Source organism: Hyperolius riggenbachi, chromosome 3 (assembly GCF_040937935.1).
Source record: "Hyperolius riggenbachi isolate aHypRig1 chromosome 3, aHypRig1.pri, whole genome shotgun sequence".
In the NCBI taxonomy this organism is placed as follows: domain Eukaryota; kingdom Metazoa; phylum Chordata; class Amphibia; order Anura; family Hyperoliidae; genus Hyperolius; species Hyperolius riggenbachi.
Genome location: NC_090648.1, coordinates 50,593,660 through 50,610,701, shown reverse-complemented (window position 1 = coordinate 50,610,701; position 17,042 = coordinate 50,593,660).

Genomic DNA, 17,042 nt, shown 5'->3' with positions numbered 1-17,042 from the left:
GTGGGAGGAGTGTTGACAAGCTTCCTTCTGGTTGGCAATGGCAAATACAGAGCCAGGCTGACTGAGATAAGAGGTATTACAGCAGAAACATTTCTGAATAGATTGGAGTGCTTGCAATGCAGGGAAAGGCTGCAGGTTGCATAATAAACACAGAGTAGTTGGTAAATGGAATTTGATTTTGTGGCTGGCATCTTTAAAAACGGATAAAAAATAGATGGAAAACTGATGAAAATGTGCTGGACAGGACTGGAGCGTGACTGTACACATTTTCATCTGGTGTATGTGTGAACCCAGTGTTAAAGGTTGCCAGAGCTGAAGGGCTCTGGTTCATTTGGCATATGTTATGGGTGGCATGGTATAAGTAGATACTTATTACGCCTTCCGTTCCCCTCCATCACTCGCCGTTCTCCTGCAGCAAGGCCGTTCTGAGGGGGAATGGAAGACATGGTAAGTATTTACTTATATCACCCCACCCACAACATCCCTTCAGCTCTGCTATCCTTTAACCTCCCTGGCGTCCTATTAAAGATCGCCAGGGGGCAGCGCAGCGCTATTTTTTAATTTTTTTTTTCAATCATGTAGCTAGCCTAGCGCTAGCTACATGATGCCCCCCTCCCTTCCGCATCCCTCCCACCCCTCCGATCGCCGCCGGCGCTGTAAGCCATAAGGAAATCCCGTTCTTGAACGGGATTTCCTTTAGGGCTTCCCCCGTCGCCATGGCGACGCACGTCGTGACGTCACAGGGAGACCCGATCCACCCCTCAGCGCTGCCTGGCACTGATTGGCCAGGCAGCGCACGGGGTCTCGCCTGGGGGGGCCCTGCATCGCGGCGGGTAGCGGCGGATCAGCTGCGGCGATCGGGTGAGACACGCAGTAAGCAAAGTGCTTGCTGCGTGTTTAAAAAAAAAATTATTCAAATCGGCCCAGCAGGGCCTGAGCGGCGACCTCCGGCGGTAATGGGCGTAACAATGCGTCCATACCGCTAAGGAGGTTAATGTGGTTTTCCTTAAGGTGGCCACACACGATACAATAAAATGATCCGATTGTACGGCAATTAGATAAAAAAAGATCAGATTTCCCCAAAAATGTTAAGCTATTTTTTTTTTATTCGAGCAAGAAATCTGATTTCCTGTTTTTATTTGATAAATGTTGATAGGAATGTTGAACTTCTCTGATCTATTTTTATGAAAATGGAATGGTGTAGGGTAGATTGTCAATTTATTAATATATTCACCCAAGCAATTTCCTCAGCGTTTCCAATCATTTTTTATCATCATTGGGGAAAAATCGAACATGCGTGTGTGGTACATTGGTCAGATTTTTGAAATGTTACAACCAGTCAGAAAAATTGATTGCTTTTCTTGAACCTTAGTGAATTTAAAATTAGATTTTTTCCCATGAGGTAAACTATCAAACGTTTGATAAAGTGTTTGCTAAAGCTTAGTGAATTGAGGCCATTCTCTTTGACAAAAATTCCTGAAACTGCTTCTAATTGCTGTAGGACGCCTGTTTGTCTCTCTGACCAGTCTCCTCCTCTCTCTGCAATCTAGGAATGACCTGAACCAGGATGGGTCCTATATTAAGCACATTCTTCTTCTGAAATCAAAGTGTGCCGCTTCTGGGAGTCCAAGGCAGGCTTCAGAAGCACTTGTGTCCCTGAGTGCTTCTGAAGATGGTCGGCTCTGTACTGCGCATGCACAAGCCTTCCCTCGCACATGCGCAATACAGAGCCACCTGTCTTTGGAAGCACCCGGGGTACACAAGTGCTTCAGAAGCCTTCTAAGGATCCCCAAAGGCACACTTGACAAGAATACTTGCGATGGGGGTGACAGTGCTGGAACAAGGATATGTACCGATAATCTCTACAGAGCCTTCCATCTGCATAGTTGAGTATCAAACTTTTTCCTACGCTTTAGTATCACTGTAAAACATTTTAAAACTTTAAGCCTAATTGTATGTATATAGCAGAGGAATGTTATTGCTTTATGATTTTGGTAATCTCACACCGCACCTCATTTTATTACCCATCTTGACTATTTAGTGTAGTCATTGAGATGAGGGTAGGCAAAAGATCGTGAAACGCATCAGTATAGAATGACAGAGGTCTAAGTATCTAGACAGATAAAGACAAGGAGAGGAAATTCTGATTTTAAGGATCTGAAAATTTTATGGACAATGGGCATCTTGCTGTTGTCTTTTCTGATGTTCTTTGCTTCATGCCATGCAATTGGTGAGTAGTCTTCACCCTTCACAACTTTACTAACCTTTAAAAATGCCCCTGGTTTTCTTAGTTATACATTTATTTAGTACCAACAAGTTCTGCAGTGGTCAGTTTCTTGGTTGAATCATTTTTTGCTTGTATGGGTTGTACTTCAAAAATCAATGTTTCCAGAATACACTTTGATGTTGGGAATGGGATCCTAAAGCTAGTTATACAGTGAAGCCTTGGTTTGCAAGCATAATGTGTTCCACAAACATGCTTGTAATCCATAGCACTATTATATTAAGGTGAATTACCCCATAAGACTTAATGGAAACGTAGATGATTTGTATTCCAATCCAAAAACATTTATAGAAAAATTCCAGGTAATGGCAGTAAGCTCTTCAGCAAATGCTTGTGTCAAGAAGCTTTTTCCACAGTCATATACAGATCATAATAGGACCCCCGTCAGGTGGGAACTCACCGGATATGATGACCGTCCGGGCCAAGTCTTGCATGTGGGGTATAGGCCACCCCACAGCCTCTCTGGCAATTCACCTCCCGGTGTTGATGGATCTCCAATGTAACTGATATTTAGGAAGGGCAAGCCTCTGGATCCGAAAGAGGCTACCACCATCTTCCTTCGCAGCCCAATTCCAGCACTGGGACCCCCGAAAAACAGCTACGACTAAGGACCCAGGAGGGTCAGAAACGCGTCAGCTCTTGTGCTGCCATGTACCACTGTTGTTTGTACCTGTTGTTGGTCGAATAAAGATATGGATTTTTAATATGATTGATGAGCACAAATTTCACATAATTGTAATTTCGCATCGTAATAACGTTGCGTAATCGTAATGCGAAATACAGGCCATTGTCACCGAAATTGCTACGTATGTTAACGAGAAGAGTGGGAACAAGTCAAAAAATATTCAGAAAGACCTTGTAGTTTTTGAGGAAATTGATTTGCAAATGCAAAGGAACAATGTTTTTTAAAAATTTTCCTTTGCATTTTTAAAATTGATTTTTTTTAAAAACTAAAAAAAAATATTTGATTTTTTTTTTAATTTTATTTTACTTATTCCCACTATTTTTCTTAATATACGTGGTAATTGTCGTGATAATAGCCTGTCTGGGGCTTTGCTATTAACTGCTAAACTTTAGATCATTCCTAGTCATGTCCAGTGATGGTCTACTGGTTGTTCAAGTGTTCTCTGATGCTGACAATGTGCTTTCAGCTATCTGTCAAGTGGAATAGCCTTGGATATTGTCACCCAAAATTACTCAAACAGATAAACTTTGTTTGTATGTAGGTGGTTAAGGTTAGAAAGAAGTGAACAGCATGGAACAACAAGTGAGGAAAGGAGTGTGTGTGTGTGTGTGTGTGTGTGTGTGTGTGTGGGGGGGGGGGGGGGTAGGGTGCTTGAGGGCCACTGTACACAAGCTACATTTAGCATGTGGACAAGGCTTTAGATGAGTCTCATTCACCGCCATCTCTACTTATGTTATGCCTGCATCTTCTGGTATTGGTAGATTGCATTGACAACCAGGCCAAACACAAATCGGAAAATGGGAAAGTGGAAGGTGCACTTAGAATAAATACTGTCCTGTGTCAGTAGCTGGGACACAGGTGATTGGCTTTATACATCTCATTGGCTGCATCATTTAGCTGAAACCAGTGAGTTCCAGAACATCTGCACCATAAATTGCTAACACCTAGGTGATCACCTCCACAAAGTGCCAGAGAGAGAGATAGAGAGAAAAGCATCACAGAGAGACAGCAAGGTGCTTTATACTCTCTCTTTGTCGCACACTGGCCCATATGCAATTAACCTTTTCTCCTGTTTTTTTTCCAAGGTGATATTTTCAAAACTTGTCAATCAAATGCTTTTTAGACCACCAACCAGCAAGAAAACACTCAAAATTATTTTGCTAGTACTTTATCACATACTGTTTGGTACTTTTTCAATTGCAAAGTGCTGAGAAATTAAGAGAAAAGAAAAATTAAGAGGAAAAAAAATTAAATAGAAGATTAAAAATTATCTACTGGGAGAAAACATTTGTCCTTTTCTCTCTCTGGCCCATATGCAAATCACTTCTTCTCCTGAGTTTTCTCCTCTGTGATCATTTTTCAGCTTCTTTTTAAAATAACTTATTAGCACTTTGCAAAATGAAAGTTCCAAAAAGTAGTTAGAAAAGTACTATCACAATGATTTTGTGTATTTTCTCCCTTCCCGGTGGTTTAAAAAGTATTTTATTTGAAAATATCACCTATGAGAAAACGTTGGAGATAAAGTGAATTGCATATGGGCCTCGCTCTCTAACGCATTCCTATTAACTGTTCTCCTGAGTTTTCGCCAAAAAGCATTTTCAAACGTTACCAATAAAACATCTTTAAAGCTCTCACCAAGAAAGTGCCCCCAAAAAGTTTATTACCTTTTTTTTTTTTTACCAACTTTTTAGTACTTTTTAAATTAAATTGCTAAGTACTGAAAAGTTATTTTTTTTTAGATAAGATTAAAAAAAAAAATATCCTTTGGGAGAAAACTCAGGAGAAAAAAGTTAATTGGATAAAGATCTTTTGTGTGGCAGTGCACTTTTCACTTCCCTTTTTTGGCCCTTTATGCCCTCTGGGCCCGATCCCATTCCAACTTTTTCTCCTAGGTTTTCTCCTAGGTCATATTTTCACATCCATCAATAAAATGCCTTTTTAAGCCATCAGCAAGACAAGTTATTTTAAGCAGAAAATGAAAATGATCTCTTAGGAGAAAACTTTGAAGCAGGGGTGTATCTAGAAGGTAGCAGCCCGTGATCCCAGGGGGGCCCAGAGCTGTGGGGGGCCCCCAATTACTAACCTTCCTTTCCTCGGATACAGGGGTCCATGCTTGAGATCATCAGGGGTTTTTGTGGCTACACTTGTTATGGGTGTAAAGATCATGATGGCCACGCTTGTTTTATGACCCTTGTGAGATGGGCCCCCAGGCCATGAAGGACAACAAGGGGAGGCAAGGGAAAGGGTGTGAACATTTGGGGGACCCCATCAAAGTTTCATAGGAGGGGCCCCATGAACACTTTGGTACCTTGCACTCTCTGCAGCAGTTTGCAGGGACAGTGCACTAAGGTCTTCAGAACAAATACAAAAATACAAATACAAAAATCCTGCAGCACGTATCGCTCTCTGCAGGATTTTTGTATTTGTTCTGAAGACCTTAGTGCGCTGTCCCTGCTGTACTATTTTCTTTCCCTCTCTTTGCTGCACTTTTTCTCCCTATGGGCACTTTGCGCTCTCTCGCACTCTGCAGAAACTTGCTGTCTCTCTCTCTCCCTGTGACCCTATTTACTCTTTTGTTTCTTCACCACCTTAATTTCCAGAAATTCTGTGCCATAAATTGCTAACATGTACGTGATCAGATATGCCAAGCATACAGTTATAAACTGCTCCCTCTGCATTGACAAAGCATCGGTAGGTTCTATGAAGGTGTGAGGACAAGTGGCTTTATAGCTTTATAGTGGTGTTTATAAGATTCAGTGGCATAGGGACAGAGGTTGCAGAGTGTCACTGGCATCCCACCCCTTCTCAATTCTGAATATTTGACGGTAGGGTAATGGGACACAGAGCTGGCAGAAAGGCCAGATTCAATTACCACAATTTCAAGTGTTAAAGGAAATCTAAAGGCACAAAAAAAAATCAGTTTAACTTACCTGGGGCTTTTTGCAGCCCCCTAGAGTTGTCCTGTGCCCATTTCGACTTTGCAAGACCCTCTGGCCAGCAGCGGCAACCCCCGCAGGGGTGGTCGGCCTCCTCTCTGCCTCCCTGTTGCCCTAAACATTCTGCGCATGTGCAGTAAATGAAAATCATTACTGCAACGGGAGCACGATCAAGGTGTGCACGGCTCGGGGCTGCACATGTGCAGTAGTCTCTGACTGGCCATGACTGACCAGCTTTCAGGGGGGCGCTGCTGCTTACTGGAGAATCGTGGGACTTCGGCATGGACATAGGATGACTCCAGAGGGCCCCAGGTAAGTCAAATTGATTGTTTTGCAGGTCGCAGATCTTGCTGCCCTGGAGAGGCAGAGCTTTGAGCTGTAGCTCAGCCTCTCCGCAATCAGTCTCCGTGGATCTCCGCCTCCTCCCCGTCCCTCTCAGTGAAAGAAGACTGAGATGGGTGGGAAAAGGCGACGATCACCAGAGATTGATTGCGGAGGAGGCAGAGCTACAGCCTTAAGCTCTGCCTCTTCTAGGAAGTAAAGCCCTGTGAGCCAGGGAGCTTTGTAGGGCTAATCCTCTGTCATAAATCAGTCATCTGCCATGGGGATGCGGCGATTCCACTGGGGCATTCATGCTGAACAGGATTATATGACAAAAGCAGGGAAAAAAAGAGACTTCAGACTCTCTTTAAGGGCTGGTGATGTTTTAACTTGTGCAAATAACAGTTCACATGATTAAGTGATCAAAATAGTGACAGGCAAGGATTAGCTCGACTTGCGATGAGAGAAAGAAATCACTTCATCTTTTTTTTTGTTGTAATTTAAATTGTATTTAAATTATTTAGTCAGTATTTGCCCATTGGAAAATCTTTCCACGATTTACATTCTGAAATGTATTAATGTTGGCAACATCTTGACTGCTGGAAGGTGCATCTCTGCAAAATTTTTGTTAACTGTTAGTTCCGAAGTCAGCAGAAACACCACCTTGGGCCGAATACAATTCACTTTTTCTCCTAGGAGGTAATGTTTCATCTCTGTTTAACCACTTCAGTCGTTTTTCACCTTACGCATCCGAGCAATTTTCACCTCCCATTCTTTCGCCATTAACTTTATCACTAATTATCACAATTAATTGCATTAATCTGCATCTTATTTTTTCCGCCACCAATTAGGCTTTCTTTTTTTTTTTTTTAAACAAATTTTATTTGGTTTTTGTTTAACAAATATACAACAGTGGCAGGCAACAACAATTTGCTGCCACAGGGCAATACATGATACATTTGCACCAATGTTCTCATATACAGTATCAGTGTGTACCATGTTATTAGCTTGCCCCAGATAAACTCCCCTTCCCCTTAACCCCTTAACTTCGTACACCACCCCCCTCCCCTTTGGTTCAGCTCTTGCTTTCTTTGAGTGGTACAGTTTGCTAAGAATTATTTTTTTCTAAATGCATTTTAACACGAATATTAAGAAAATATGGGGAAAAAATCATTATTTCCCAGTTTTCAGCCATTATAGCTTTAAAATAATACATGCTACCGTAATTAAAACCCACATATTTTATTTGCCCATTTGTTCCGGTTATTACACCATTTAAATTATGTCCCTATCACAATGTATGCCGCCAATATTTTATTTGGAAATAAAGGTGCATTTTTTCAGTTTTTACAAGCTTATAATTTTTAAAATATTAGTAATATACCCTCTTGACATGCATATTTAAAAGGTTCGGTCCTTTTTTTTTTTAATTGTAATTTATTTTTAAAAAAAATTATTTGGGTATTTTTTTAGGCGTGGGCGGTAAACAGTTAATTTTAAATGCAATTTATTGTATTTGTGTGAAAAAAAATGTATCTACATGTAGTTTTACTATTTGGCCACAAGATGGCCAAAGTCATTTTTTTAAAATTCCATTCTGTAAGCGAGCACTCTCGCTTACAGGAAGTATAGGGAGGATGTGATTTTTTTTTGTTCAGAAAGACCGCGGCTTCTCATAGAAGCTGTCAGTCTTTCTAACGGGGACTGAGATCAATGAATAGGAACTGCGTTCCCATTCATTGATCTCCAGGCTAACGGATGGTGGCACAAGAGCGTGCAGGCGCACGCACGATCGGCCGCGGGAGCGTGCAGCAGCAGCCTTTTGGACATAGCAGCAACGTCCAAAAGGCTAAAAGGGTTAAAATAAGTATTCAGTACTCTGCAATTGAAAATGTACCAAAAAGTAGGTGAAAAAGTGCTGTCAAAATTATTCTTTATGGTTTCTAATTATATCTTTTTGCTTGCTGGTGGCTTAAAAACATTTCTGATAAGATGAAAATATCACCTCAGAGAAAACTAGTAAATTGGATCTGGCCCCTGGTCTCCCAGAATGCTATCGCCTGGGAGAATACGTGCGAGAAAAAGTTCATTGGATCAGGCCCCAAGTATCCCGCAGGCATGGCTGGCCTTAGGTTTCTCAACAAGCTAAGCAAAGCTTACCTTGTACTTTTGTAACACATTCCACATTTCCGTTTTCCTGTGCTAAACCTGGGCAATAATATTTCCAATAACATCCCATCTGGTGAGCAAGAAGAATATAGTGGGACTTATAAAAGTTAAATAGAAGTTTAAAATCAGAAGCTAAATGTTATTACATTAACCCAATAGCAGCTTCAATAGTCATCTAGTTTAAGATAAGTTCACTGCTTTTTACCTCAGTTGGCAGAACTCCTTGTGCCGTAAATTTGTGGCATGTTTTGATCTCTCTCAACTAGCAGAAAATATAGAAACTGAAAGCAGAAGTCCTCTATTATTGTCTCACACTGCCCCCCAGTGACAAGTGGCCATAAATACACATGACCGCAGTACTAATTAGAAGCAAGGGTAATGTAACAAATAACAAATTAAAAACATGTGCTAAGATAAATTGGCCTGGAGCACTTGCAAGCTTCTAAATAAATTGGCTGCTAAAGGATTAAGTGTTTTCTCCTCTATCTGTCAGAACAAAATATCCCTTCAGTAAATTTCCCAAGACTCCGATGTACAAATTGCTCACGGATGGAAAACTCAGAATCTTGCCCAGTCCAGTGTGGCATCGATCTGCTGATAACACCAGGACTAAATTACTGTAATCCGTCCTTCAATGTACCATGTGGTGGCGACACACTAAACACTGGATGCTCAGTCAGTGATGTATGGATAGTGAAAGGACTATGGTACGTTTCCCGCTACAAACCCTTTATAAATAGCCAACTGCTTTGGTGATTGTCTGAAAATGTGAAACATGCAGACCTTATGCGCTGAAATAGTACCGAATTCAAAATCTCAGTGGACGTTGTTTATAACGGGCGGACAATGCACTTTAATCTCACCAGCAGGCATGTTGGCATTTTGAGTTGATGGAGTTCTAGGAATGTGAAGCAGATGCAGCCTTAGTTTAGAAGAAGACTTATTATTAGTATTATTATTATTATTGTTGTCCATTGTCCCATGACGTTAGTGAAGAGGCCCTTCTGACCAGTAAATGAACACAGACCACACTTATAGAAAGACATAGCTCCCAAATGTCCCTGCTTTGAAGAGACAGTACCTCTTTGGTAACCTCATTTGTCCCTCTTTCAGGACTCATGTAAAGATTAGTGATGTTGTAATCAGCTAATTAGGACTAAATTGACTTTGTAAATTCAACTGATTTTGTGTTATAATTTATAATTTTGCATAATTTTCGTGTCATTTTTGCGTAAATTCATGCCGACTTTAGAGATTAATAGCAAAGCCAAAATACAAGCGATTGTCATCACAATAGCTACATATGTGAAAGAGAATAAAGGGTAATAAAGAATTTTGCAAAAAAGATCTTGTACTTTTTGAGAAAATCACTTTTAAAATGCAAAGGAAAAATGTTTTTTAAAGAGTAACTGTCAGGCTGCAGAAGCTAATTTAAACCTCTATTCTCCTGTGTTAAACAGTTTAGAAGGAAGCCAGAAAGGCATTAGTGAAGATAAAAATCTCTCTTACCTTTGATGTGTGCTTATCAGCAAAGCTCATTAGACCCAAGAGGACGCAAGCCGCATACTATACTGCAAAGCATTCTGGGGCCCTCCCCTCGGCTGCTAATGAGACGTTACAGCAGCTTGTAATCAGTCCAGCGCGTAGCACTGATAAATCTCCAGGCAGAGTACACTGCAGGAGTCAACTATTGTTCCTAGCCACATGGCTCATTAACCTTCCCAGCGTTCAATTTCCCCAGGATTTCTGTGCAAACAGTGATAAAATTTATTTTTAAAACTTTTTTTTCCTGTAACTTGCCAAAATGTGTCAAGCAAGGGTCTAGTATACAGTGCAGGAGAGTATTGATGTGTATGCATGTTTATACTGTTCACAGCATGTTTTTTTGAACGGACATTTCTGTCCATACCGCTAGGGAGGTTAATATTCACTGCACACTGTGTTATTCAGTACGAGCTTTTCTGTGATCAGGAAGCAGGCAGGACATGATGACACATTTGACAGAAAAACATGGAGCCTGCCATGAGCTGTCAGGAGCATCTATCTCTGCATATACTATATACAAATTCTGTGAAATCCAAACGTGGACAGTGAAATGCATATGTAATGTAAGTACAGCCAATCTTTAGCTACTGATATATGTGTTTATTTTCTCTGAGACCTTATACCTAACAGCTCCTCTTTAAACTCAGAAAAATTAGAGTTTAAAAACCATTGTTCCTTTGCATTTTTTCAAAAGCAATTTTCTCAAAACGTTTTTGCAAAATTTTTTTTGGGACTTGCACCCACTATGCTCCTTAACCTATGTAGCAATTTTGGTGACAATAGCACGAGTGGGGGCTGTGCTATTAACCGCTGAATTCGGCATGGAATTACTTGAAAATTACGTGAAATTAACGTTCCTAATTATGACAGACAAAATTATGATTTTTCCCAAAACTTTGCATTACGATTTTGCATCGTAATTGCAAATTTCAAAGTGAAATTACGACTATGCAAAATTTCTGCTCTTCACTAGTAAAGATCTATGTAAATATTTGTATTTTTCTACTGAAAAATGTGTTTAAAGAGAAACTCCAACTTAGAATTGAACTTTATCCCAATCAGTAGCTAATACCCCCTTTTACATGAGAAATCTATTGCTTTTCACAAACAGACCATCAGGGGGCTCTGTATGACTGATTTTGTGCTGAAACCCCTCCCACAAGAAGCTCTGAGTACCGCGGTACTCTGGGCAAACTGCCACAATGTAACAATGTTCCCAGACAGGAATTAGCTGTTTACAGCTGTCTCTAACAGCCAAAACAGCTAGGAGCAGCTACATAACCTGCCCACAGTAACAATGTCACCATGTAATAAATGTCAGAATGTAAATCGGGGAGAGGAAAGATTTTACAATGAGCAAACACTGACTAAATCATTTATACATAATTGTGGTAAAAATGAAGCACTTTTTTTACTACATTATTTTCACTGGAGTTCCTCTTTAACTGACTCTAAACTTGATTTTCATCCTTTAAATTGATATAGTTCTTTTTTGCAAAGGTTAATATGGAGGAAAATTAACCAGGAAAGAAAGGACCAGTGTGGTTTGAAAGGCAAAACAACATATTTTTCTTATGAAATCTTTATGGTATACGTGACTAGGGGTATGCCGGGGAGCGTGATTAGGGGTGTGGTTCAAAAGTCCCTCTTTCTTATCTTAAAAGTTTTACACTTTAGAGGTTTTTGACTCTAGATATAGGATGCTGAGCAAGGTGGATTCCTAACCTAGATACACATCATGCTAAATGACTGTGACTTGTATTGCTATGGAGGGGAGGGGGTAGGAGAGAGACAATGTGCAGGGGGGGAGGGGGGCTCCTGTGCCACTGTTGCTAAAGATCTGATGAGCAATATGGGGGAGGGAGATCCTGTGAATGCTAGATTGTCAGCTGAGGCGGTCCTTAAAGAGGAAGTTTACCAAAAGATAGCAATGGGGGAAAAATAATACATTCAGAAGTTAAGAAATAGATGATAGATCAATAAATGATTGATACCCACTGTATATTTCATTCATGTTGTTTGATGCACAGTGACCCTGCAAGTCATCATCTTTACTATTGGCAATATTTATAAACACACCCACCAACACTGTGATATGTCAAAAGGTTGTGCGTGTGTATATATATATACAGTGGGTTGCAAAAGTATTCAGCCCCCTTGACATTTTCCACATTTTGTCACATTACTGCCACAAACATGAATCAATTTTATTGGAATTCCACGTGAAAGACCAATACAAAGTGGAGTACACGTGAGAAGTGGAACGAAACTCATACATCATTCCAAACATTTTTTACCAATAAATAACTGCAAAGTGGGGTGTGCGTAATTATTCAGCCCCCTGAGTCAATACTTTGTAGAACCACCTTTTGCTGCAATCACAGCTGACAGTCTTTTAGGTTATGTCTCTACCAGCTTTGCACATCTAGAGACTGAAATCCTTGCCCATTCTTCTTTGCAAAACAGCTCCAGCTCAGTCAGATTAGATGGACAGCGTTTGTGAACAGCAGTTTTCAGATCTTGCCACAGATTATCGATTGGATTTAGATCTGGACTTTGACTGGGCCATTCTAACACATGGATATGTTTTGTTTTGGACCATTCCATTGTTGCCCTGGCTTTATGTTTAGGGTCATTGTCCTGCTGGAAGGTGAACCTCTGCCCCAGTCTCAAGTCTTTTGCAGACTCCAAGAGGTTTTCTTCCAAGTTTGCCATGTATTTGGCTCCATCCATCTTCCCACCAACTCTGACCAGTTTCCTTGTCCCTGCTGAAGAGATGCACCCCCCGAGCATGATGCTGCCACCACCATATTTGCCAGTGGGGATGGTGTGTTCAGAGTGATGTGCAGTGTTAGTTTTCTGCCACACATAGCGTTTTGCATTTTGGCCAAAAAGTTCCAATTGAATGAAACAGCCAAAAATTCTCAAAATTAGCACATTGATTATTTAGTTATTATTATGTATTTAGTTATGTATTATTTTTTAGTAACACAATCTTGGTTCACAGCTCGCCCACCTTCTATGGTACGCTCATTGTTCTTGCTAGAACAAGGTACCTAAACTGACATGAGACATAATTAAATAAACATAGGTACATACAGCACTAGTCCTTTTAAGAAATTGACCAAAGTCTGTTTCTATTTTGTTATCTGCGCAAATGAGGCAGCCACGGAAAGTGGAATTTAGCATGATGTCCTGCAAAGTAAATAGGAGGCAAAATTCTGTTATCGGAGGGGGGGGGGGGGGGGGGGGGGGGGAAGGGGGGCAGAGAAACTACTGCTAGCATTTTAGTGCTAGAAATTTCACAATTTCGCTTGTTTTGCAGCTCAATAATACAGATTTTACATGAGACTGTCGTGGCTGCTGTTTAGAATTACTTAAAATGAAATTATGAGACTCTGTTCTATGTTACTTATGTTCTATTTTACCATTATCACTATCCATACAATTAATTCATTATATCATAAGTTTATTTTCTAATCCTATAATATATACAAACAATAGAATAACTTAAAGGGACTCCGTAACAAAAATTGCATCCTGTTTTTTATCATCCTACAAGTTCCAAAAGCTATTCTAATGTGTTCTGGCTTACTGCAGCACTTTATACTATCACTGTATCTGTAATAAATCAATGTATCTTTCCCCTGTCAGACTTGTCGGCCTGTGTCTGGAAGGCTGCCAAGTTCTTCAGTGTTGTGGTTCTGCTATGAACTCCCCCTTCCAGGCCCCTCTATGCACACTGCCTGTGTGTTATTTAGATTAGAGCAGCTTCTCTCTTCTCTCTTATCTTTTACAAGCTGGATAAATCGTCCTCTGAGCTGGCTGGGCTTTCACATACTGAGGAATTACAAACAAGGGCAAAGCTGTTTGCAGGAAGAAAAGAGCAGCCTGAAACTTCAGTGCATGAGAGATGCTGGGGGAAAGAAACACACAAATGATCTCTTGAGATTCAAAAGGAATGCTGTATACAGCCTGCTTGTGTATGGATGTATTTTTCTATGTGTGGACATACTGTACATCAACCTACTTCCTGTTTTGGTGGCCATTTTGTTTGTTTACAAACAAACTTTTTAAAACAGTTTTTAACCACTTTTAATGTGGCGAGGAGCGGCAAAATTGTGACAGAGGGTAATAGGAGATGTCCCCTAACGCACTGGTATGTTTACTTTTGAGTGATTTTAACAATACAGATTCTCTTTAACCTTTTCGGGACCGGCCACCTACCCCCCCTTAAGGACCAGGCATTTTGCGCGGGAAGGGGGTGCGCGCGTTTGGGGGGGTCAGGCGGACGGATCCCGTGTGTGGCTGGCTAGAGTGGTGTCCCCCATGGTGGCCTGTGCCTCCCCCTTCTGCCCGCAGCCTTCACTTACCTTCCAGGCTCCAGCGATGAGCCGCACGGGACCCTCTTCTCCGGCCGGCATCTCCGTTCTGTCTGACGAGCAGTTCCAGGTCACGGCTTGATGACGTCATCAAGCCAGGACCCGGCGCTGACGTCAGATGGAGCTGAGATGCCGGCCAGAGCTGAGGGGGGTGCCGATCGTCGCTGTAACGTCAGGGAGGTGAGTGGATCCTCTTCTTTCCCCCCCTGCCGCCGCAGCTGTCAAACAGATCACTACGATCCGACGGCGATCGTAGTGATCGTGTGATCAGCAGCCATACGCGAGGGCTGCTGATCACTCGGGGGAGATGTCGGCTGTCATATGACAGCTTAATCTCCCCCTCCGGGTGCGCACGATCGCGTCGGGAGCGGAAATTGCGGGCCGGCGTAGATCCTACGCCGCATCAGGCTAGAACAGCCACAAGTGCGGCTTAGGATCTCATTCACATGGTCCCGAAAAGGTTAAAGTGGAATATAACCCAGAATTTCTTCTTTGCTCTAAAAGATTATTTACAGCATATAATATACTAACACAATGTTTTTTTTTTTTTTTAGTAAAACAGCATTCAAAGGGTTACATCGCAGGGCTGACTCTTTCTTCTGCAGGGAGAACCCGCATCCGAACTGCTGTTAAGCTTATCTTGTGTACACATTCTTTACTTGATACATTTATGTAAACATTCTCTGGCTGTGCAGGACTTCAGCTGATGAGTCCTGGGGTTAAACACAGGTCAGAAATCACTGCTGGCAGCATTTACAACAGAATTACAACAGTTATGAATAAAATGCACCAGCAGCTTTAAAAATAAATTAACTGAACTTTGTGAAGTTATAATGTCTAAATGAATAATAATACTTGTGCACAAAAGCAAATATGATAATTGTATGGGTTATAAAAAGTAGGAAAACACATTTTTGTTGAAAATGTTGTCAGAGTTTTAAACCGCTTTAAGAAAAAATTCAAATAAAGAGTGTTTTTGTTTCAGGAGCAATGTACCATTATTCTGGAATTCCAAAATATATGGTCTGTGAGGATATTCCCGATGATGTAGGAGGATGCAATACATCTGAAAAATATACTACAGAGTGTGAAGTTATCATTGTGGTTACCGCCTGTACTACAACGTCAACCATGCCAGATTATTCTAATGACTGTGGGACAACAGCTGAGGAACCCCCAGACTGTGACCCCACCACAGAAACCAGTCATTCAACCTCCACCCACAATACAGGTAGTACACTACGACTTGCATCAACCACTAAAAACTGGACAACCCCTGAAACCACAGCTACCACAGGCAGGCCCATGACAGATGAGACAAGCACACCCAATGGGACCACAGTGTCAAAGTCTACAAAAAACTACACATCACAATCAGAAATCACTGGTAGCTATACAACAGTCACACCACAAACCGTGACACCTCTAGGCACACATTCAACATTGACATCACAAGTTACAACCGGACCACACATCAGTCTTACAACCCTGGAAAGAACACTTAGTCAGACCACCAGTCTAAACACTGAAACATCTACCGCAACAAGCGGTGCAACAAGTGTTTGGGAATCTACAGGAAGTCAGAGAACACATATGCCTACCACTCCCCACCAACCAACATCAAATAATACCTTACACACTATGCCTACCACTCCCCACCAATCATCATCAAATAATACCTTATACACTATGACTACCACTCTCCAGCAATCAACATCAAATAATACCTTACACACTATGCCTACCACTTCCCACCAATCAACATCAAATAATACCTTATACACTATGACTAACACTCCCCAGCAATCAACATCAAATAATACCTTACACACTATGCCTACCACTCCCCACCAATCAACATCAAATAATACCTTATACACTATGACTACCACTCCCCACCAATCAACATCAAATAATACCTTACACACTATGCCTACCACTCCCCACCAATCAACATCAAATAATACCTTACACACTATGCCTACCACTCCCCACCAATCAACATCAAATAATACCTTATACACTATGACTACCACTCCCCACCAATCAACATCAAATAATACCTTACACACTATGCCTACCACTCCCCACCAATCAACATCAAATAATACCTTATACACTATGACTACCACTCCCCACCAATCAACATCAAATAATACCTTACACACTATGACTACCACTCCCCACCAATCAACATCAAATAATACCTTATACACTATGACTACCACTCCCCAGCAATCAACATCAAATAATACCTTACACACTATGCCTACCACTCCCCACCAATCATTATCAAATAATACCTTACACACTATGACTACCACGCCCCACCAATCAACATCAAATAATACCTTATACACTATGACTACCACTCCCCAGCAATCAACATCAAATAATACCGTACACACTATGCCTACCACTCCCCACCAATCAACATCAAATAATACCTTATACACTATGACTACCACTCCCCACCAATCAACATCAAATAATATCTTACACACTATGCCTACCACTCCCCACCAATCAACATCAAATAATACCTTACACACTATGCCTACCACTCCCCACCAATCAACATCAAATAATACCTTACACACTATGCCTACCACTCCCCACCAATCAACATCAAATAATACCTTATACACTATGCCTACCACTCCCCAGCAATCAACATCAAATAATACCTTACACACTATGCCTACCACTCCCCACCAATC